The 24,246-nt window shown below is 45.9% G+C and overlaps 1 protein-coding gene across 1 annotated transcript in view; it reads left to right on the forward strand.

Annotated features, from left to right (window-relative positions):
• The first annotated feature begins 5,524 nt into the window (after positions 1 to 5,524).
• Positions 5,525 to 24,246, forward strand: part of PTPRE (protein tyrosine phosphatase receptor type E) — a 63,731-nt gene continuing 45,009 nt past the window's right edge. The window contains exon 1 of the mRNA XM_015867561.2: positions 5,525 to 5,666. The gene's annotated coding sequence lies outside the window, so the exon portion shown is untranslated. The remainder of the gene's footprint in view (positions 5,667 to 24,246) is intronic.

A 24,246-nucleotide genomic window follows, 5' to 3' on the forward strand; every position in this document is an offset into this window, starting at 1 on the left:
GGTAAACTTTAAGCAGGCAGCAGCAATCATAAAAACGTAAAATAACTGAACTTTGATCTGGAGAAGAGGCGTTACCATGGCTGTACCCACACAGCCCTGACACAGAGGGGAGGGAGCAGCCACTGCCAGCACAAGACTTACTGTTAATGCAGCTCTGCCCAAGGAGGAGATTCCCACGGCTCCCCTCCCGACTCCTGAGCAATTCTGGAGCCCAAACAAAGCTCCCTGACTAACTTTTCTGGGTTTCTCTTCTCCCAGGTAACTACTGATAGGATGAGAGGTCACGGCCTCAACTAGCACCAAGGGGGGTTCAACTTGGGCATCAGGAAAAGTTATTCTTGCACCGGCACAGGATGCCCAGGGAGTGGTGGGGTCACTGTCCTGGGGGCATTCCAGAGCCATGGGGATGTGGCACTGAGGATCTGGAGGGGCCTGGGGTTGGGCTTTGGGATCTGAGAGGTGGTTTCCAACTCTAATCTCTCTCTGAATCTATTCCTGTGTTTTCTTCTGGAAGGTTGGTACTTAGCCTGGAAACAGTTTTTGCTATCTCCACACCCAGCCCCCTTTGGAAGCAAGTGGTAGATTCTGATTTCTACAGTGAAGATGGATGGGTGTTCTTTTGCTCTGCTGACTCCCATCTTTCTTAACAGCTGCCTTCCACTTTTGGGGCCTCTCAAATTCTTGATGCTGTCTGTGACAGGACTGGGCTACTCTGAGCCATTTCAGGGTTAAAGGCTTTCCATCTAGTATCAAAAAGTTATTTTTTTCTAAGGAAATGCTATAAATCTTTATTAACTTCCATATATTTGCGCACAATGCCTATTCCCTCTTCCTCATTTTTTTGCTTGTTTGGGCTCTGTTAAGTTCCAGTCAATTTCTCTAAGCATCACTTGCTTTAGATGTGTAATGATCTTTGATTGCACTTCACCAATGGGGCTTTCAGCCTTCAGCTCTTGTTCAGCTCAGACATGAAATATGCATTATTTGCTGGTTGCCTAACTGCTCTACAGGGAGGAAACAAACACCTTAAAGAGGGATTCATTTCAGTGGGCTGGTGAATGTGTAAAGGAGGCAATACAGAAGGAAATCTGCCCTGGGCGATTGAGCAGGAGAAATGTTACAGTAGAAATCATGTTTGAAATCAGTGCATCTTATTTCTGAGATGTATTGCTGGTATTTTGTGTGATACAATCTCATGTTTCTTTTTATTTTATATGGGATTAAAAAGATATTTTTGATGCCATTGCTTTTATGAATGTATACATTTTGTTTATGTACCTTGCATATACTTCATAGACAGTTTGAATGCATGCATGCTTTAAGCACTGGAGACCCAAGGGAAGATTTCAGCCTCTCTAAACAAATGAGGAACAGGAGACCTCCCTTCCATTTCCCTTCCGGACCTTCAGTTAAATTTTAACCACAGAAGGATGGATAAACTTCCTTATGATCACCGCTATGTCTGTCCACCCTTTAGTTCCACGCTGCTGGGGAGGAGTCAGTGATCCTCTCCCAGAGAGCTTCTCCCTTTACTGGGTGAAGCACAGGCAGTAAAAGGTTTCTGCCCTGGTTCAGCTGTGCCACTTGACCCACTGTGAAATACATTTACAAGATATACATTGAAATATTAATATTTGTCCTGGTACTGAATTGGAGGGAGCACTTTTTCAGCAGCTGCTCAGTGGACCTCCTTTGGCAGACTTGAGAGAACCAAATATAAAGCGAGCCAAGCATTTGTACCTTGAAAAACCTCTAAATAGCAGAGACTGAGAGCTGCAGGGCGTAATTTGTAGTTCCTTTCTAAGCGATCTTATTCAATTATTCTCAGTTTTCAGTGACTGGGCTCAAATTTTTGTGGCTCAAATTGTTGAAACTCTCCTGAGGCCAAAGGAGTGGCCCTGTAAACGAGCCCATAATTTGCCCTTTTCTTCCTTGTTACCTTGAAGATAATCCATTCTCTGTTGATAGCACGATTGTTTGTGTCTTTTCTTCCCATAGCTGCCTAAAAAACCACCGCATCTCCTGTATTTTGAAAAGCATTTCCAGAGCACAGCCATCACTGTCCAATACGCTTCTCCTGCTAAATCCTAATGATTAAACTGGAGCCCTACATGTCAAGCTCCCTTCTGCAACGGCAGCATTTCTATGCCTTGCTCCAGATCAGGCACTCGCATGGAAATCCGGTCTGACACAGCACACCTCATCGCTTCAGGGAGAAGAGGAGAGATGGGTTTCATCCAGCTGTGATAAAATGTGTCTCCATCAGTAATTTACCAGCTCTGCTCCAGCTAGTGATGCTGCAGTCCTTACACAGCAGTCAAAATGGATAATCAGAGTAACTCACTGGGACCCAGACAGCAGAGAGATGTGGAATAAAATCACTCGTAGCCTCGTATTTTTAAAGGAGGAATATGTATTTATCTCATATTTATGTACAAGTTTGCTTTAGGCAACTAGATCTGCTGTAAAACAAACATATATATATATAAATATGTATATAATGAAAGTTTTATTTTCAAATGGAACGTCCCAGCCTGCTGCTGATTCAGACGGGCCACATCCTGTGCTGCTGCTGACCACTGAATGGCCTCACAGCTGGTCCAAAGTCATTCTCCTATGGTGGGTTATGACATTTCACATGGATTTCTCTTCCTGTGTTGCACGCATGCTCTGGAAGGAAGAATCCAGCCATGCAGACACAGTGCAGCAGCTTGCAGGCAATGTGCTCACCCATGCCCTGTAGCCAGGGAAAATTCAAGGTGAAATTATCTGCATTTAGCAATGGTTACCAGAAGTTTACAAGATCCCACATTTAGTTAAAACCTTTCTCTTAGAAAAACACCAGGAGGTAAGTTAGCTTAGCATCGTGCTTGGCTGGCAGGTATATGCTGTTTTCCTGGGAGCCCACCGTTGCGATGAGCCCTTGCAGATCTCACAAAGCCTTTACATCCTTTCTATTTTCCATTTTCCACATCTAGTCACAGAGAAGAGCTAAAAAGGCAAAGTCCTTGAGCTGCTCTTGGCTCCAAAAAGGGGTCAATAATCATCCACGTGTGCACAGCATTGCAGGAGGAGGCTGTGCATTACTAATTATCTCTACCTCTTCTAAGCTGGATAGAAGGTAATTGAAACAACTTGCTGGAAGTGTAATAGAGAATACTAAGAATTAGATTGATTTTTTCTCCCTGGTAGCTTTGCAGCCAGTGTTCTGAGTGGGGATGGAAATGCAAATCTGCTGATGTCCTTTGGGCTGCCTGAAGGAAACCAGGTAAAGCATCATGAATTTTGTTGTAGGTGGAGATGGAAATCCAGAGCTCAGCTGAACTGCCGAATTATTGCAACAGCTGCCTGGGAAGCTTGGATGTGATCACAACATTTTGTGTATCTGCTCCCAGCGCTGCTGTGCAGTGGATTTGTGCTCTTGCATCTTACAGCTTCGTTCTTCTATTGCTCCAGTCCGTTTCAGAACGCTGCTGCAAGAAAAAAGAAACAGATTTCAAGTACTGATTGGATTTCTTCATATAAAATGGCTAAATCTCCTCACTGGACAGGTATTGACTTTTGGCTCTGGGTATCGGTAAGCACTGCCCCCCAAGCCTGCTGAGCAGCAGCCACCAGAAGCAGTGAATGTTGGCTTCCACCTGGACAGAGAAAAAGGAGGAATCATAAATCACACAGGACCTCAAGGATCACAAAGCTCCAACCCCCCCACAGCACACAGAGATGCCAACCTCTACATTTAATACCAGCCCAGGCTGCCCAGGGCCCCATCCAACCTGGCCTTGAACACCTCCAGGGATGGGGCATCCACAGCTTCTCTGGGCAGCTGTTCCAGCACCTCACCACTCTCTTTGGTAAAGGAAGGAAGGAAGGAAGGTCCCAAAGCCACTGCGTTGGTATCAACACAAATGTGATGGGAAAAACCCTGTTTTAAAATGCTCACCTGCTGTAAGAGCATCCTTCAGTTTTACTGTCTGGTGTCTCCTCTGATATCCTCAGGCACAAGCTGTGCTGCTCCCAAATATCATTGTTGTGTATTTGCTACCCAGACTCCAAAAGGCCTCATGGTTGAACTCACTTCATCTCAGTGGAGAAGTGATGCTCAGCAGTGTCCCCACTTGCTGTAACCACATGGGATTTGCCATATGCTCAGGCCCAGGGCTGGGCTTGCTTCTTGAAACCCTTGGGAAAATAAATAGTGCAGCCCATTAGGGTAAAATAAGAAGTTAAAAACACTTAGAAAGCATACAGATGTTTGCCATTTTTCTTTAACGCTCAGGGTCAAAAGGTAGAATTATTATTATGATTATTATTTTTCTATTTAATAAAATGGGACTTTGTGCTTCTTCTAAGCAGGTAACGTTTAGAACAAGTCCTGTAGGTGGTGATGGAGGGAAGAGCTGGCAGAGCAGGCTTCCATTTACTGCAATTTCTGTAACAATTATAAAGACAAGTAGTCTCAAATACTTAAAGACATGCCCAGAAACCTTCGGATTTAGATTCCAAATGTAAGAATCTGAGACAAATGTCTTTGAAGCCATCAAATTAGCTACTGCTATGATGTTACATATTGCCACGCTTTCACCCAATGACTCTCAATTTATAGACTATATTCGGTGCTTTTAACCAGGGATACGTTTGCCGTTATAAAAAAATGTGATGCCCCTATCTGTTGTTTGATGTTCTGTCTCTGATTCTGTCATTTCTCCAGCACGTTTACAATTCCAGTTCCAGAGGGTTGGTGAAGACTCAGATGTATTGTGCTGCTCCCGAGTGCACCATGGCCAATTCTTTATCAATGTTTGTTTTCCTGCAGTGAGGCTCACTATAGAAGGAATCATAGAAGGAATCATAGAATGGCCTGGGTTGCAAAGGCCCACAGTGCTCATCCAGTTCCAACCCCCTGCTGTGTGCAGGGTCACCAACCAGCAGAGCCACATGCAGCCTGGCCTTGAATGCCTGCAGGGATGGGGCATCCACAGCCTCCTTGGGCAACCTGTGCCAGTGCATCACCACCCTCTGGGTGAAAAACTTCCTCCTCATATCCAACCTAAACCTCCCCTGTCTCAGTTTAAAACCATCATAATTCCACCTATTTGAGTGCCTGGATAAAAGCAGCCATTCAAATGAATACACCATTTCTTGCAAACATTTCCTCGTGAGCAAATTGCTGACTCTCACCACTCGATCTACCAAAGGGCTCGTTAAAACCAGCGCCTTCCTGGTGCTGCGCCCATTTGCACAGCTGAAATCGCTGCTTCCCACTCAACGTGTTGCCAAAGGGACTTTGATTAGGAGACCACGTTGTGCAGGAGACACGGATATTCACTGATGTTTCTATTCTGATTTCCCCAGCCCTGCCTTGCAGCTGATGGTGGGGAGTTCTGAAATGAAGGTGGGTCGTTGGTTTGGGTGCTGAGGTCCCTCGGTCCCGCTGACAGCGCCCTCCGCCAGGTGAGCGGAGCGGATCGGAGCGGCCGATGCGGGCAGCATCCGCCAGGCGGCTCCGCTGAGAGGAGGAGGAGGAGGAGGAGGCGGCGGAGCGAAATTTCCTGCCTGGCCGCCGCCTCTGCCCAGCGCCGGAGACCGGCAGGGCGTCCCGCGGTCCGGCGCCCGGGGCCCGGCAGCCCCGGCGGGAGGGCTGAGAGCCGGCAGGAGCATCGGTGGTAAGTGGGGAGTGGGCTGCGACCGTGGGGGCAGGTGGGCGTCGCGGGGAGCCCGGTGGGAGCGGGGCGGGGCTCCCATAGCGGCCGTGCGGAGCCCCCATAGCGCGGTGGTCGCGGTTGGGATGCGGCTCGGAGTGCAGCGCTCCGTCCGTGCCGGTAGCGGTAGCGGCCCTTGGGCTGCTCGGTGGGTTCTGAGCCGCCGCGAACTTCGTATTTTACGTGGGGGTGATGGCAGAAAATAACACGGGGCTTCGGTGGGAACGGGCCCTTGGTGGGAACTCCACACCCCGCTTGCGGTTTTTGCTTAAAATTGGGAGAAAATAATGCCCGAGCGCTCATCAGCAAGGATAACTTCGGTGAGATGTGCTGCTGGTCTGACAGACAGAGCTGTGATAGCACGGGGAGCTGATGGCTCTGAGTGTGTGCTCTCCTCCCGTGATAGCGGTTGGTGACGGGGTGATGCTGAAAGCGATGGCCCGGCTGCGTTCCCAGGTGCTGCCGGAGAACACGGAGATAAAGGCTGAGGATTGAGAAATGCTCTATGGTGGGAAATGCTGTTATTTGCATGGGCACGATGAGCTTGGGGGAACGTAAACATGAATGCGGAGGTGAAGTTGGATGGAAATGAGTGATGTTCAGCTGGAAGCTCACGGTGTCATCTTGGATAGATCTCCATGGGGGTCACTGGGAGCTCCATTTGCATCACTATGGCCTCGGGGTCACTGTTCCTGCTGGGGCTGACCTGGGGCTCCTGGTGTTGCTGTGGACCATGGCTGTGCTACCTGATTCCTTCCCTTTGCTTTGTCTTTGCCTGTTAATAGAGGAACAGCACAGGTGCTGTGTTCTGTTGCACCGGCCATCTGTGCTGGCTGCGCTCTGGGTAACAGATGCTGTATCAGTAAATGCATGCAGTGTGTTTTACCAAGTTAAGAAATAGGCGCTGGATTACTTGTTTAAAAGCTTCCTAGACACCTTTAACAGATCCATAGATCTCTGTATACCTCAATCAGCACAACTGTGATGTTTAGGCTGTTGTAATCTATCCCGAGCCTGTGAAGCACAGGTGTTATTTGAGCACATTTGGATCTGCATCTCACTTTCTTTTCCCCTTTTCTATAAGATACCTTTATGTGCTTTAAGGGAGAAGGGGGGCTGGGAGAGGTTGTGTTTTCTCACCATCTTTCTTACAGGGTGGTCTGAGCATCATTACAGTGAGAGCTGTGCTCATTAAGCCATTGCTGTTGATTGCAAGACACCTGCCTCGCCTTCCTCCTTTGAGTTGCTCTGCAGGGCAGCTGTTGAACTCCTTGAAGTGTGGGAGGGTTATGGCTGTATCCCCTTTGAATGTTCCTGATGTTTTGTAAACCTTATTCCTCATGTGAAGCTCTGTTTCCAAAATAATCTTCAGGGTGGGTTTAACATCAGCTGGAAGTTGTGTGGGGAATGTATCTTCCATCATTACTGCTGGGCCTGGAGAGGAGGCTGTGCCGTGTCCTGTTATGTGTTATTAATAAAGTCAAACTGCACAGGGCCCTTGGGAGCTCCGTCAGGGTTACAAGAGCGATGCGCTCAGAGCGGATGGGGAGATGGGAAAGAAATCAGTGCTTGTTTAGAACAGAAGGTGGGTGTTGTCATGCTGAGTTCAGGGCTGACCGCATGGCCTGGCCCTGCTCTGGATGCTGGGCTGTGTGTCAGGGAAGCACCTGCTTTCAAGTTGCTGCCTGAGCAGCGTGTGGGGGTCTGCAGCAGATCCAGCCCCCAGCATCACCGCTGCTTTTTGGCACCTGGTTTTATTTTACTGCTCTCTGGACGCAGTATTAAGGAAAACTAATCAGAAACGTGACGTGGTGCCCCACAATTGAACGTGTCACAAATTAAACCGATGCATTATTAAAGAGTTCTAATGGCCTGTTCTGCGTGGAGCTGAGTTTCTGAGTGTCTGTCTGTGATGCTCGCTGTGTGGGCTCCGTGTGGTCCCAGGGAGTGATTCAGATGTGGCTGTGGCTGATGTGATGCAGCAGAATTCCAGCGCAAGGAGAAGTGGCTGTGACCACCCGGCTGCTGCCTGCAGGCTCCCTGCAGCGCTGCTCACAGCACTTTTGCATTGCCCTGCAAACACTCCATCTGCATGTAGTCTTTGTCCTCTCCAATAACTATTTTATCCTGGTCTCAAATCCTAGGAGGGTTACTATTATTTTTAAAGTGGCCTGTACTTATTCCAAACTCTTTGCTGAGCTGTAGGTATTGTTTAAATAAATGCATACAACAGATTGGAAGAATAGTGTGAGTCAGAGCTGCAGTGAGATGCTGCTGTGGCAGAGATTAGGAGAGAACCTGCCTCAGCAGTTTACTGAAGCATTTGTCCAGGATTTGTTTTCTAAGTGTGGGGTGTATTTTTAAGATACGTGAGCAATATTGTGCTTTCTACTTCCATTTACTTTGTGCAGGTGTAATATTTCCATTAATGAATCCTTTTGCCTGCCAGAACGTGTTGTGTTGATATCCGCAGAGGATGGGTGCCTTCAGGGACTGGAAGAATGAGTGGGAGATTGCCTTGCTGATAGGAGAAGGGGATACCTTTGGACTGTGATTGGAATTGCAGTGTGCTGAGATTTTGCTTTCACAGTGAGCCACCAACTGATTACCTACAGCGAGAGAGCTCTGTGCGCAGGGCCTGATTTGGGGCTGGTTTGATGTGCTTTGTACCAGAGAAGCAAAGCCTTGTGTGCTATTAGGGGATGCAGCAGTGCCCTAAAAATGCCCTTTTGCCTTTTGTCTGCTGTTGGCTCACTGCTGAAGCAGCGAAGTGAAAGGATCTGGGCACAGACATTGGGCTTGGAGTGCAGCAGTCGCAGATCTGGTATCAGTGGTGACTTCTGGCAAAGGGACAAAACAAAACTGGAAGTAAATCCGTTGGGGTAGGTTACTGCTTCAGGTGGAAGTTTATTGTCACAGGGAAGTGTGGCATGACTCAGCCATGGACTTGGCTGTCCCCTTTATGCCAGCAGCAACAAACATTCAGTCCTTGAAACTGATAGGACAAGGGAGAATGGTTTCAAATGAAAAGAGGGGAGATTCAGACCTGGCGTAAGGAATAAAGTTGTTTGTAATAACGGCAGTGAGGCACCAAGAGATTCCCAGGGTCAGGGAATGAGCTCTGAGCACCTGATGGAGCTGTGGGTGTCCCCACTCACTGCAGGGAGTGGGACCTGATGGCTTTCAGAGGTCCCTTCCAACTCAAACTTTTTTGATTCATATTACAATAGATTTTCTTCTTTGAGTGCAGAGTAATAATTATCGGTAAGAGGAGAAATTATCAGTAAGAGGAGCAGGGAAAGGCATAAAACAAAGCTGCAAATCAGCTGGAGGCAGGGTGAGATGCAAAATTCATCTGGGAATTAAGAGGTTTCCTCCTGGATTTCCTTGCTGTAAGATTCATTGGAACATAATTCAGAAAGGAACCTACAATTAACTACATTATCACGATAATCTCATTCTTTCAATACAAATGAGTTTTAATTGTTGTGGTTTTTGAGGTTTCCATACGTGGGCTTAGCAAAGGGCTGTAGTTATTCAGCTTCAGTGCTGCCCTCACTCATTCATGGGGTGCATTTTAAATACTTCTTGGAGGGGCCATTTCCCTTTTCAACCAACTTTCTCTAGTTGTTCTGTGCTGCAGTTGCTGCTGGCACTGCAGCTCTGCTCCCATGAGCTTTGGATTTCAGCAGGCAGTGAGCACTGCGTGTTCATGGCACTGAGCATCCAGGTATCTTGCACACCTCCCAAGTTCTGTAGGTTAGATCTGCATTCCATGAACGTATACACGAGGTTGCTTAAATATTTGATCATTCAACAGCATTAATGCATCTGCTGTGATACGTTCTGCTCATTTGGTACAACTGGGCCAAGTTTGCTGCTGGAAGCTGGATGGTGGCAAAACAGCTTTCATACAGCAGAAGGAAAGCCTTTGTATATCAAGTTAAAATGATATATGCTTTCCCTGCTAAGTACTGGGATTAGTGTAAATGGACCCTCATTAGTGTTTTGTTTGCAGTTGTCAAAAGCTCATTAATTTCAGGTTAAACTTCTTTGCTCACTGTCCCCAATTGCTTCTCAGTCACAGTGGTCCCAAACAGAAGCCTAGGCTGCTCACAGCTCCTCCCAGCCCCCATGTTGATGCTGGGGGGGATTGATCCTGGGAATGCAGCTCCAGTCACTCAGATTCTGTGCTTGCTTCTTTCTGAACGCTTTGCTACTCATTCCAGCTTCACCTCCCAGTCTCTTTCACACCTGCAGGAGTGAGCTCCTTTCCTCATGTACTCTGTGCTGTTCAGGTGGTGTTTTCCTGGCTGTCCCCCCTTGTTGGTGGTGGGGAGACCTCCTGCTCCTCCTAGAGCAGAGGTGGGGGGCTCAAGAGGAGCAGTGCAGGGATGCTGCATGGTGCTGCCCGTGTTCTCAGGCTCTCAGCAGGTTTTTTGAGAATGGTTTTGCTCGGAGCACTCGTATTTAAATGGGACTTAAAGCAGCTGGTTACGAAATGCTGAAAGCAGAGAGAAGATTTTATTAGGAAATTCCCTCTGGTGGGAGGGCTGTAATTTTTTTATAGTGGGAATTATTCTGCTTGCAAAATGAGATGAAAGGCACATGGCACTGGATCTTCCAGCAGTAGCTGAGCAAGAGAAAACTCTGCTTTTTCATCTAATCATAGAAGAATGCATAGGTTGGAAAGGACCTTACAGCCTCTCTGTCCCCCTCCCCCAGCTCAGGCTGCCCAGGGCCCTGATCCTGATCCTGGCCATGGATCCCCAGGGATGGGACAGCACAGCTCTGGCTGTTAGGCTTTCTTTTGCCTTCCTCTGATGATCTTTGAGGTCCTTTTCTATGATTCTGTGGTATGGCTCATGGGTAAGCAAGGAATTTGGTGGATCTCCACTTATTCATTCAGCCTGCTGCTGAATGGGGCTCTCCCATACTGATCCCAAGTCAGTGAGTCACAGGTGTGATAGCTGTTTCCCCTACAACACAGGCAGCCAGCCCACAAGTGAGAAGCTGTGCCTTGTTGCCCCCCCTGGGCTTGCAAGTTGAGAGAGCCCAGCTCTGTTTGGCTTGTGTATGTGTTTTATGCATGCAGAGCTCCTGCTTTCCTTACAAGAAGCATGAGTTGCATTGGTTGTGTTCTGAGGGTGCTGTTTTTGCCACGATCAGGATGAAAATGTGGTTGGAGAAAGGTTCTCACTCCTATATCTGTGTGCTCCTGCTAAAGCATTCATCAGAATTCAACACTCTGCTCGTTACTGCGCTTTCCCAAGATTAATTTCATGTATTCATGTGTTTTCAAAGGCAAATTGTTTGTGAACGCTGCAAAAATAAAGCCTCCAGGAATGTAGTTCTGTTGCTATTTTAGTACTACTGGAATTTTAAGAGCTTGTATTTCCCAGTGTATAAACTTTGGTATGTGCACCACCCAGCATTGTACCCATCACCCAACAAGCTGGGCCTTCCTGGTTAGCATTTGACATTGAAAGACCTGAATCCAGAAACCACCTTGCAAATGTAAATGTATCCTTATGGTATGTAAGAATTGATGTAGAAAAAGTTCCCTGCTGGTGCTTTGCTTTGGGGCTCTCTATGGCTGCAATGGTTGTGATTGCAGGTTTTGAGAGCGAAGAAAGCTGAATTGTTCCAAGAACTGTTGTGTTTATTTGGGTTGGTTAAAGCAGATGTGATGGAAGCGCATCTGTGGTCGTGCTCAGCCCTGATCACAGGACCACAAAACGCTGTTGTTCATGCAGAGCCTGACACTGGGGCTATTCAGGGCACCATGCAGGGGGCTGGCAGCAGGCTGTGCACATAGAGCCTGGGATCTTCCTCTGGGTCAGAAACAACAAAGCAGGAGGAAAATGGCCATGTGTGGCAGCGCTTTGCTTCATCCTGCTGCAGCCAGGCAGCAGGGCAGGGATGTGCTTAGTTAAATAGACTTGAGGAAGGGCCTCAAGTCTATTTAACTATGGCTAAACAAAGTGATTGGGCAAGGATGTTTTTTTGTGGCAGTGATTCCCCAGAGCTGCTGGACCCCAAACAAGAGATTTCTCTGTACTGAATCCCCACAGCCCCTTTTGCTTCTGCATTGTCTAGTAGCTGCAGTTGGTTTTGGTCTGCTTGTTTTCCAAGGTGTGCAAGCAGGTATGGGAGAGGTTTGTGTTGTTGTGTCTTCCCGCAGTAGTAATGGACATGTGAGACATTGCCTGTTTATAAAGTTTATTGAGTGCCAGAATCATTTGTGTTCTTTGTTTCCAAGCACATGGAGTCAGGACAATGGGGAGGGATATTGGTGTTGGCCCTCTGGGACTTCAGCACTGCATTTTATTTTGGAAAGAGCTTTTACTATTTCTGACCCGATATCCTGAGCAGGAAAGGAAAATTCCAGATGAGAGCTTAGTTCTGAACGTGGATCAAAGCAACTAATGCTGATTTAATGTCCTGTCAGAAGGTAAAACAGAAAGTGAGAAGGGAAAATAAGCTCTGCAAATAAATGGCACTACAGGAGTATGGCATTAGATGATAAACCTTGTTCAGAGTGTCCTGATAAGAGCAGATAAGATAAAGCTTTTCATAACCAGTTTCAAGTCTTTCACTTGCCTCTGAATGAAGGAGGAGGCTTGATAGTTTTGCATTGCATTGGCACTGCCTTGTGGCCCATTGCATCCAGACTGCTTCTCCTTCCACCCTTTGATAATACTATATGGAATGTGTTGCTTCTTGCTACCTTGCTGTTGGTGTTGCAGCCCTACAAGGTCAGCTCGTGCAGGAGCTTCCTTCAGTTTGGAGTGAAGCACGAAGTGTGGTAACCAAGGTATGTGTACATAGCTCAAGTGCCAGAAGGACAAGGATGGTTGTCACATAGGAAATGACGACATCCTTTCTCATGGTCTCATGCATAATTTGCCACGTAGGTGAAGCAATCTTGTTGGCAAGCATAGGCTTTGTGTGAGAGCTGCAGAAAGGTCCTGGCCTTGGCAGTAAGTGCAGGAAGAATGAGAGAGAGAAAGGAAACTCGCTGCTGCTGCACTTTGTTATCGCACAGGTGTACTTACTGCCATCAGAAAAGGGACTTGGATGTTTTGTGGAACATCTCCAAAGGACATTAAAAAAATGTAATGATTAGGGGGGCTTGACTTGCTAATTGTCCTCAGCTTTTGTGCCATCATTTCAGTTTGAAGGCTCTGGGGTGCTGTTCTGAGGGTTATTCTCTTTTCATCCCTATGGTTTGGTTGGGGTAGATGGCTTCTGCCAGTGGTTGGATGTGTTGGTCTGCTGCTTAAGGAGTGAAGGAGATGAGGAGCAGGAGAGCCTGTGTAGAATCTTCTTATTTGTCATTTCTAACCCCCACCCTCCTCGAACAAGGAAAGTTCAGAAGCATCTGATGCATATGATGTATTTACTCATACATTGGTGTGTTGATAGAAACCTTGGAGAGCCATGCAGTTACAAGGCCTCTTGACTTAAGCGGTCAAACAAAAAACCAGTCCTGTAGACTTCACTCTGAAGAAATGTGTATAGTGTACACAGTGAAAGCTATGGGACTCTGGACAAGTCAGGGTACCCATCATTGTCCTCAGCCATGAGCAAATCCCGGAGGTCCCATGCGTGTATTTATTATGTGTTTTGGCTTGGAGCTGTATAACTCCATCCTGTAAAGTTTGCAGAGCAGCGAGGCTCCATATGCAATCTCTTGTTGTTGAAAGGAGGTTTATCTGTTTTCATTTTGCTCTCCCACTGGTAGTTTTTGTTTTGCATCTGGATTTCTACTTGTTTGTCCAAGCTTGAAACACGAACATCTGACCTGCTTCTGGAACTGGTGATAATGCTTAAGGAGGAACGGTGTTTGCTGTTGCTTTTTGGTTAACTCTATGGAAAAAGAACTCAAGTAAATGAATTGTATACCAGTCTTTTGTTTGTCATCACCTGTGTGAAGCAAATAGCAGTTCTGAGCTTCTGCAAGAAGGCCTTGGGATGGCAGCAGCCAAGCAAAAAGGTCAGGTCCCTGTAGGACCTATCCAGCATGTTTAAATAATGCAATCATAGAATGGCCTGGGTTGCAAAGGCCCACAATGCTCATCCAGTTCCAACCCCTTGCTATGTGCAGGGTATCCAACCAGCAGCCCATGCTGCCCAGAGCAGGGGAAACTTTGTATGAATGCAAACACAAAATGCTCCCTGAGGGCAGTGCCTCAGCAGCAGGAGCTCTGCAGACTGTGTTGCACTGTTGCACATATCTGGATTTCAGAGGAGAAGAAAAATAGAAATCCTCATCTCTTGGCTTGTTCTGTCTCACTTGGGATAGTGTTTCTGAGGCACTCCAGTGGAACTAACACGTTCTTCAGACAATATTTAGTGCAATTTGTCAAGCTGGTAAAGTGGAGTCGAATTAAACAGGTGGTGGAAGAAGGAATGGAAGGAAGTAAGTTGTTAACTCCTATCAGTGATCTGGCAGCATTGCTCTGCTTCCAGGAGCAGCAGTGCTTTGGGATGGGTCTCTGTTAGCGTGTGTGTTTCTGCTGCTGCCAATAACTGCTGTGCTCTGCAGCAGTGATTCAGCATCTACCTGAGCACCACTTGCAGGTGACTGCAGGACCTGCGAGTGGAGGCTGTTTGCACAGCTCAGCTGGGGATTTGCTTCCCGCAGAGGAGTCCGGTCTGTTTGTCTTTGCTTTTGCCTCCAGGAAGCTGTTATGTGAAGGAGTTTTTGGACAGGAAAAGTTATAAACTAAATACAGAAGGCAAACAAAGGCTGAAGTCAATGAATTAAGAATATTCCTGTTCTGTCATTTTGAATGAAATATGTTGTGGTTCTATGAATGTCATCTTTGAGCGTAGGTTTGTGAATAGGTTTCTGCCCATCCCCGACTTCTGATGGATGCCCCTGAGCTGCCACTCACTGTGATGTATAACGTTGTTGTTTCTGGGCTGTGAGTCACATCAGGGAAGTGCTTCCTTCTGGAAGGATCCTGCTTTCGTATCGTCCTTCTTTGTAACCTGGATGGTTTCTTGGGTGGTTTTACAGCACAGAGCAGTGCCAACACAAGCAGTGAAGTGGTGTGGAGTGGTTGCGATGGTTCTCTCTTGTTTTCTGTCCAAACCGAAGCTCGTGTGTGTACCCGCGCTATGAAGCACTTGGTGGTTTAATAGATCTACAGAGTAAAAATAAATTCAGAAATAAAAATGAGTTGGTGAACCCAGAAAATGAATCGCATCGCCTGAACCCCACTGTGATACCCAGAAGCACCGTCCTATTTCCCAGTACTCTTCAAGCCTCCTTTTTTTCACATGTGGCCTTGGACATTTGTTTGTCACGCTTTTTGCATTCATTTACATGCTGCACGCTTGTTTTCCCAGTGCTGTGAGCTGGGCTTCCTTTCAGCATAGCTTGGGAAAGCAGATCCCCTGTGACCGTATGCTGATTAGATGGCCGCATCGCAGCTGGTGGTCACGTCTTAAGGATGCCACACAAAGGGAAAAGCAGAGGAACTGAGCAATAAGAGTAGTAGCCTCATTGCCACGTCAGTGTGGAACACGTGCTGGGGAGCTGTGTGTCTTTAGAAGCAGGGATGGCTGTGCAGGAGCTGCCCCTTCCCTGGCAGTGATCTGAGGATCTGCCCATCCTGCCCTTGGAGCTGGTGGTGCTCAATAACCCAAACCTATGGCTTCAGTTGGTTGTTTCTCATTGATTGCCCTGTTTGAGAGCGTGCTCTTGTGCAGCTTCATTTGGCACTTCTCTGGTTGTCCCGTGGGGACGTTATCATCATCATAGCGATCCATTCTGTTCTCAAACACTAGCGTTATTTCTGGACAAAGCTGTTTTCCAAGACATACATTGCTGCATATTGATGTGGGGCTTAGTCATCAAGCCTTTCCTCCTGTTCATTTCCTAAATAACTGCTTAAAACTCTTCAATAGCAAGTAAATCTTCTGGTCTGTTTAAAAACAGTGTGGAAAATGTCCTGCGTCCTCTGTGTCCTGCCTCCTGTTGTGATCTTCAGCATCCCCATTTTTCCTCCAATCGGAGTAAACCCCAAACTTGCTAAATAGAACCCGAAAATGTTTCCCTCAAACACACACCCCTCGTTAGCTGGTATTTACATAAAACATGCTGACACCAGGTTGGGGAGATTGAGTAGGATGCTTTCTCAGCTGTTGAAATTTGCACACGAGATGGGAGATGTTTTGATTCAGAAGGGTTAGCTGAATATCTCTGCCATTTATTCCCATGTGTCAGAATCAAAGCAGTGTTTCTCCAGGCATTTTGCCCACTTCCTTTTCTTTTTGTTTTGTTTTGTTCTTCTTCATTAGTTTCTAAGGTTTTTTTCCCCCTTAAGGTTGGGATGTATTTATACTTCTCTCTTAATGGAGGCATTTAATAGCTTAAAGACACAAATGTGTGTAAAATGCCTTTCAGATGGGAATGAAGGTAATTATCACTGGCTTTAGATTTCCCTTCCTTTTCAGTGGCATTTATAAATTCATTCTTTTATTTATTTAAAGTAGGGGTGAGCCAGAGACCTGTGAGAGTTATGAGATGGGTTCTCCTGCTCCTAAATGCATGGCTGAGAGGCTGGTGCAATTGCAAGAGTTGGGTTTTTATTTGATGGTGGGGCAGTTTACTGAGCACTTGGTTTGATGGATGCTGATGGGTCTCACCTGCCTCACAGGGGGAAATGGATCCTAGCTCGGGAACTGGTAGGGCTTGTGGAGAGGGCTTTAAACTGGATATGAGGTGGGAAGGGGGTAAACCAGACCTGCTAGAAATGAGCCTAGAGGAATGATGATGGGATTGGGATGAGGCAAGGGGCTCAGTTGAAGTGCATCTACACCAGTGCATTCAGCATGGGCAACAAACAGGAGGAGCTGGAGGCTGTTGTGTAGCAGGGAAGCTATGAATTAATTGCCATTACAGAAACATGGTGGGGTTGTTCCCACAACTGGAGTTCTGCATTGGATGGTTTCAGAAATGACGGGCAAGGAAGGAGGAGTGGTGGTGTGGCTTTATGTTAGAGAGTGTTTTGATGTTATTGAGCTTGCGGCTGGAGATGATAACATTGAATCCTGATGGGTAGGGACTGGGGGAGGGCCAACAAGGCAGACATCCTGATGTGGGTCTGTTGTAGACTACTTAACCAGGATGAAGAGACAGATGAGGTGTTCTATGAGCAGCTGGTAGAAGCTGTGTGATCACCAGCCCTTGTTCTCATGGGGGACTTCAACTTCCCTGATATATGCCAGAAATGCAATACAGCACAAAAGAAGCACTTTGGCTGCAGCAACCTCAAGCAACACTACAGCCTTGGGGCAGAGCGGGTGGAAGACTGTGTAGGGGAAATGGACCTGGGGTCATTGGTTGAACATGAGCCAGCAGTGTGCCCAGGTGGCCAAGAAGGCCCATGGCATCCTGGCTTGTGTCAGAAATAGTGCTGCCAGTAAGAGCAGGGATATGATTTAGTGGCGAACATGGATGGTAGGAAGATGGTTGGATCTTGGAGGACTTTTCCAACCTCGGTGATTCTATGGTTCTGCTTAATGGGTAATGCCTTCCTGCTGTAGGAGTAGCAAAGGAGTGCACCGTTATGATATCTGTTTTGTATCTGCACATTCTTCTACCTTGTGATTTCTAGCATGAGGCCATTGCTATGATAGCATATTAGCATATGGCTTGTTTGGTTTGTTTTTGAGGTGTACTTAAAGACCCTTCTCTCAAGGAAGAGAATCCCATCTTTTAAAATCAGTGCTGTAATGACTTTTTGGAAGTATAAAATAAGATCGTGTCTCTTTTTTTTCCCCTTGTACTGGGAAAAACGTCTTTGTTTTTATTTGCTCTGTGTGGATTCTGATGCTTCTGGCCACTCAGAAAGTAGAGCAAAACCTTTTTTTAGAAACTAGAGCAGAATTTTCATAATAAACCTGATCTCCTACAGATTCAGAGCCTCTTTAGGGGGAAGAGAGGGAAGGAGACTGGAATTAGGGAGGGTTATAAGCAATGCAGTTTCAAGGATCTATATTCTTCAAGAAGTCTCTGTGGATTTGGTGCTGCTGCTTGGATTAGGAGGCCCTTTAATTTGCTTTTAATTAAAGTGATTTTCATTTATTCTGTGCCTTCTTCAAAAGTCCCAACGCACCTCACAAACTTGTGATTATATACAGAAAATGCAAAATGCATATTCATGCGGTGCCGAAGTTCCATGTTGAAGGATGAAAATGAGTTTTACTTTCCTTTTTCCTCTTAGTATTTTATAAAGCCTCAATTCACCTTTATAGCACAAGCTTTATAGCACCGCAGTTCAAAATGCAAGCATTGACCTTCTGTGAAGTATTTTATCTATCTATATATATATATATCCATATATATATATCCATATATATGTCTTATCTATATATACAAATCATGTATTTAAATAGCTCAATTTTAGTAGCCTCACTAAGTTGGAGGAAAAAAAAAGTCATGAAAATACCTTATTTAAAATAAAAATAAAAATGAAATCTGCATCTGTTGCAGAGGATCCCAAACAAAATGCAGTGAAGCACTGTATTAAACTGGGAACTGGCAGAAGCACGAGGCACCTGTGGGATCTTCATGGAAACCAAGAGCTTGTCTTGGGTTTGCTCATTGTGTTTTGGAAGGCTGTGATGGCAGAGATAGTGGGGCTTCTTTTCGTGTTGCTGAGTTCAGGCAGCTCTAAGTGAACATGGTGACATTTCATAGTGGAACTGCGGTTTGCTGGAGGCAGAAGTTTGTGATGCGTTGCTCAATGTGGTTGTACACATTCCCCTGACTGTATGAGGACTTTGAGACACAGTGATTAAAGTGGAAAAATAGCAGAAAGTCAGTAAAAGCGATGTGGATGTATTTATAATAAAATTGGGTCTTGAAGAAATGAGTCTCCTATGGTAGAAGAATACTGGAGAATGCTGCTGGTTTGTAGAGAGTGGGAAACTTCACTGCTCAAATTAGGGTAAGCAAAATGTCACTTTTAACATTACGCTGTTGTTCGAGGATATTACACCCAAACTGTGAGCAGCATATTTTCATATAAAGCATTTTTTGTTTTCTAAATGAATACAGCAGTGTTTGTCTGCATGGAGGAGTTATTCATGAGCAACTTTCCCAGGATCTGGCAGGGGAGGACAGGGCTGCGCTCAGCACTTCGAGGGGGTTTTTCTCTTTTGCTTAAGCTACACCAGCATTCCCAGCTCCCAAACACTATTTGGTGGGTAGCATTAAGAGTCTGATGCAAGTGCCCATTTGCTGCCTATAGTACAATCCCAGGCACATCTGGTGGAGGCTGCAGTTGCATGTTGAGGATGGAGTGATCCCAGTGACCAGAGCACTTTGGCTTCCAGGATTTCCCTTCTTAACAGTTGAGTGATTCAATAATTATGGGCTTTTTGTTGTTGCTTGTGTTTTGTCCACCGTTATTTCCCAAACCTCTTCTCCATCCATTGCTCTACAGTCAAAACTGTGAAGCCTTCATATTGTTTTCTGGTAGAGCTGGTCAGTAGTGAAGGTGTGAAGTCTTCTATATGGGAAAGCAGTGACGAAGACAGCATACCTCCTTCCCGAGGGCAGGTTTGAGTCCTGTTCCCCCTCTTTTTTTTATGGGACAGCCAATTTCTGGGGGTTGAGTCTTTTCTTTTAGGCGAGGATTGGCTGATTTCTGAGATGAAACAGCTCACTAAGGTGGGCCTGAGGTTCCTTGGGTTCCTGCAAGCATAGGTTAGGCAATAAGAAAGCTGTCAAGTAAAGGCAAAAAATATCCTTCCTTTTTCTTTTTCTTGTGTTTGGTTGACTTGTTTTAACCTTGAGTTAGACATGGGGCTGTATTGCGAAAGGTGGTTGTGGCCGTCTTGTGAAACTGCCGCTCTCTGTTGCATTGTAAACAGATTATAATAAATGACTTCTTTGGGATTGCATTCATCGGAGGCCAAGAAACATGCTGCAGGGTGATTCCTTGTGGCACTTGGGGATGTTGAGGTGATGGACTTCGTGCCAGCTTATGCATTTAGGGCGAAACCATGTGAATTGTGTATTTTAAAGGACTTTGCCTGCCATCTGTATTGCATCTACTATGTTTCATTGTTCCACTGAGGCACAGATGTTAGAGAAAAGACTGAATGGAGTTACGTAAATATGCAGATTGTTGCTCTGTTTGAAATTAGAATGAGCCCTTCTTGCTTTGGCTGCAGGGAGGTCACAGGGCTAGAGGCTGGTATGAAGAGATGAACTGTAACGCCCTCATGTGCTGCTTCAGGATGAAAGGTGTAGACAAAATTCACCCAGAGGGTGGTGATGCACTGGAACAGGTTGCCCAAGGAGGCTGTGGATGCCCCATCCCTGCAGGCATTCAAGGCCAGGCTGGATGTGGCTCTGGGCAGCCTGGGCTGCTGGTTGGTGACCCTGCACACAGCAGGGGGTTGGAACTGGATGATCATTGTGGTCCTTTTCAGCCCAGGCCATTCTGTGATCCTATGAAATGGCAGTACAGTGCACAGACCAAGAGGTCAGCTTTATCAGCATCCCACAGAGCCAACTTTAATGAGCTGTTTCACCTTGGAAATCATTCTATCTCTGTCTGAGAAAGACTTGGCCACAGAAATCAGCTACTGTCTGGCACGGTCAGCTTTTGTGGTCAGTTTTAAAAGCACTTGTGTTTTGCTTTCAGGGCTAGCAGTTAATTAATTGATTTCACGTGGGTTGGTGTGCTTAGGGGAAGCCTCTGGGGGGCCAATGCAAACCTATTTTTGGGGGACGGAGGAAGAGGGGGTGGAGAGCCCTGTTACCACATCCAGAAGCGCAGGGAGAGGAAGCAGCACGTTGGGATAGGTGTGCTTGCACAGCTGTCAGCAGACGCCTGGGTTGAGCTGCTTGTGCTCTGACTGCATTGAGATGCAGTGACATTTGTGAGTTCGTCTTTCTTGAGTGCTTGTGGCAAATGGTCCAAATGCTGGCGATTGAGGTCTGCTAAGGTAAATGCTGCTCTTAAAGCATTGCATGTTCATCAAGAAGCAGTTGTGCTGGCTTTTTAAGATGAGTTTGGATGTTAGTTAACATCCTCCTGATTTTGTATTCTGTATACATCCAAAACATCCTCACAAACATCCTCTGTACATCAAAAACACAGAAGTCATGCACAGCCTGACCTTTGAACGCGGAGCTTTTTCCTGTTTATGTTGGCTGGGACCCTTAGAAAAACTATTTATTCTGTCATGAAGAAAACTACCAAATAAGTTAACATCTGTGGAAGCTCGTGGAAGGCAGGTAGTAGAACTTGGTATGCTCTGCATGTTTGGATTAAGCCGGGCCTTCCAGGGGATCATTCAGGCTTTTGTGTGATAGCATCTTTTTATCATTGCAGCCACATGGCATCAGAATGAAATGACTGCTGCCATTCTAGCAGAGAGCAAGTGCTGAAATCACACTTGCACAGCAGCTGTTCCTCACTTAATCTGAACAAACAGGAGAGCAAAGTTCTGTATATGTCACTTTCTGCTGTATGATAGTCAGCTGTGGGTTTACATGCAGCCTCCCTGTGGGTGACCTGGCTGATGGGGTGAAGTGAAAGCTCAGCAGGTTGGTAGATGGGCTGGCTGGGAGGGCAGGGCTGCTGTGCAGGGCATGGAGAGTCTTGGAGAACCTCCTGGTGTTGGCTGATGCCAAGTGTGAGGACACAGAGGAAAGGCTGGAGAGGAGACGGGGGGGCTGCAGGGTTGGGCTGAGGTGCCTTCAGGTGCCTATAGGGCAGCAGTGAAAGAAGCCAGGCTTGTCCAGTGCAGGGGCAAGAGAAATTGCAGCTGGTTGTATGGTGGGAGGAAAATCCCATGTGAGAGTGGGTGCAGCGTGGAGCAGGGGTCCTGCCAGGCTTCAGCATCCCTTGGTTGGAATGCCACCAGTGCCTGTCCCACTGAGGTCTGCTATTGCTGATAATTGTGACCACTTCAATAGAGTGTTTATCATTTATGTGCAGAGTTTGTACTGATGGAGCAGTTCAGCTTATCACTGCAGATGTGCGTGCTGTTCTGTGGGAATGCACGGCTTTAAAACGTTTGCTGCGTATAGAAATACATGATTTTAAATTAATTTTCATGGATTGGATGTACTGCCGTGCTCCTATTTTAAGCTGTGCTGTCAGCTGGTATACTTCTGGAAATCAAAACCAGTTCTACCAATTCAGAGGAAAGCAAGATTTTTGTGTCTATGTAATGATCAAAATATATCCATCTTATAGCAGTCTGGAGGGCAAAATGGGAGCACCGATTAGGCCCGGAAAGGGGGTCTTCCTGTAATGCAAACCTGATAATTATTTGCTGAAGGCATCGTGGCAGTCTGTAGTTTACAATAATTAAAGAAATGCAGAAGTAAATCTGTGATAGAAGGATAACACATGAGGATACCGGTCAGTCACCCCCCCCTGTTCTCTGGTAAGAGCTCATCTTGATCAATGCCATTTGACACTACTTGTATTTATAAAATAATGCTTTTCCAGCCCCCTTTAAGCCCAGACCAGTTTGTAAATGAGGTAAGATACATATATTGTAGCTAACAGTAATTCTGCTCTGTTTAGGATTTTCTGTATTGAAAGATAAGTGGTTGGCTTTGGTTAAGCTGGTATGTTTTGCCTTACGTTTCTGAAACCACAAAAGTAGATGTACTGTATTTTGCATATCTGAATGAGGATGCACTAATTAAAAGTCACAGTCTGTTAAAAGTTGTGGATCATTAATGACTTTCTTCGGTTGAAGCAGAAAAGGGTTCCCCTCTGCAGAACAGGAGGAAGCTCTGCAAGCTTCAAGTGTCAGCACGATTTTATGTGGGTTTCAATATTAATAGAAAGAGGAGATTGGGAAACTACGTGAAGATAGGCAGATAATTATGTTCAGTGCTATGCTGAGCCCTGGGCGCTGTGAGTTGGCCTCCAGATCTGAGCCGAGAGCTGCTGCTTTAGGGGGGGTCCAGTAGGGCTCAAAGCTTTGGTTCTTCCAGGCTTTCTCCTGAGGGTCAAGTTCTCTGGAGCCTGTTTCAGGGTCATAGAGATTGCAGAATGTCTGTGAGCTCTTTTCTACCTGGTCAGATTGGAGGCGGCTGGTTGGGTGTACAGGTCACATTCTGTGTGTTTTACCAGCTTGCATTGGGCATAATTGGATTCTAAGAAGATCCTTTGGATGTATTTTCCATTGCAGCATTCATAGTTATTGCTGCTTATGCAGTAAGGATGAAAACATCCCATCCCGCTGATCTGTACATTTTGTGTGCCTGTATGTTACTCCTTGAAGTGGGAAGTTCTGCTTTGTTGTTGAAGAATCAAGACGTACGTTCTTTGGAAGACGTTCCCCGCGGGCTCATCTTTCAGCAGCTCAAAGTCACTTGAAAGGAGGCATTGCCTTATCGAGGTAACGCGTGTTGGGAAGTCATTTAGTGAGCAAATTGCCAGATAATTGCACTGGTGGTAATTGCATCTTAAATTGATCTGCTCTTTAGAAAAATGCTGAAAATGAATGGTTCTTCATCTTGATATGAAAATATTGGTTCTGTTTTATTAATTAGCGTACTGTGGAATAGGAATATTATTATTTTTTTTGAAGGAAGATGCTTAACCCGATCTGTTTTTGTTTTTAGTTGATACCTTCAGTTGGTTCCTGGGAGGAATCAAAGCTCTTTTTGTATCTGTGCTTGTGAGAGAGAGCAAAGTTATGGGAGGTCAATCATTGAAACAGTGAGGATTTTTCATAGAACAGAACTCTTGAGCGTAGCTCAGGATTTTGTGTAGCTCTGTCAGCCCTGCTGTGGTCAGACCTGCATTGCCAGGGACAGCACCACTTTGCTGTTGAATCTGCAGTGAGCAGCAGGACTTTTGGATCAGTGACCTGACCAAGGCACGGTGTCCATGAGACCCAGAGAAGCGGGGAGTTGGGCTTACTACTTCATGCAGTTTCAAAGCTTTCATGGCAGTTTTGGGGGTGACTGAAACTTTGTTTTCAGACGTGGTAGGGTTCTGTTTCATAGGAGGTTTATTACTTGATTCGCTTTCCCACAGATATGCTTTCTCTTTCCTTCTGAGTTGACCTATTCAGCCTGTGGCACAAAGGTCCCTTGGAAGCCACTGCCTTTTGACTGTGTATGTTGGGTTTTGTAAGAGTAGAAATAACAAGGCAAGAATGGGAAGCATTCAGAAATTGACCCAAGTTTAGCTTTGATTGCATTTCTTGGTAATTTGTTTTATAGATGTTTTAAAATATTATTTTAAATCTTCACATTGCTTATTCCTATGGTATGGAATAAAAAATACAAAGGTGAAATGGGCGCAAAACCAGCTGGAAGTGAGTTACAACCTGATTGTTCTGTCTCTGTTCCCCATACAGTGACCGTGGCTCTTTGGCCACCTTGCAGGAAACATATGTGATGTATCTGAGTATAAGGGTGAAGAATTTAGTGTGTGATTTCTTTAGAGAATTGCCCTGGTGCTACTTCTGATAAGGGTAAGATATGTCTTACGAGACGGCTAACTTGCATTAAGTTGTACATTAATGACTTCAG

Source organism: Coturnix japonica, chromosome 6 (genome assembly GCF_001577835.2).
Source record: "Coturnix japonica isolate 7356 chromosome 6, Coturnix japonica 2.1, whole genome shotgun sequence".
Taxonomy (NCBI): Eukaryota; Metazoa; Chordata; class Aves; order Galliformes; family Phasianidae; genus Coturnix; species Coturnix japonica.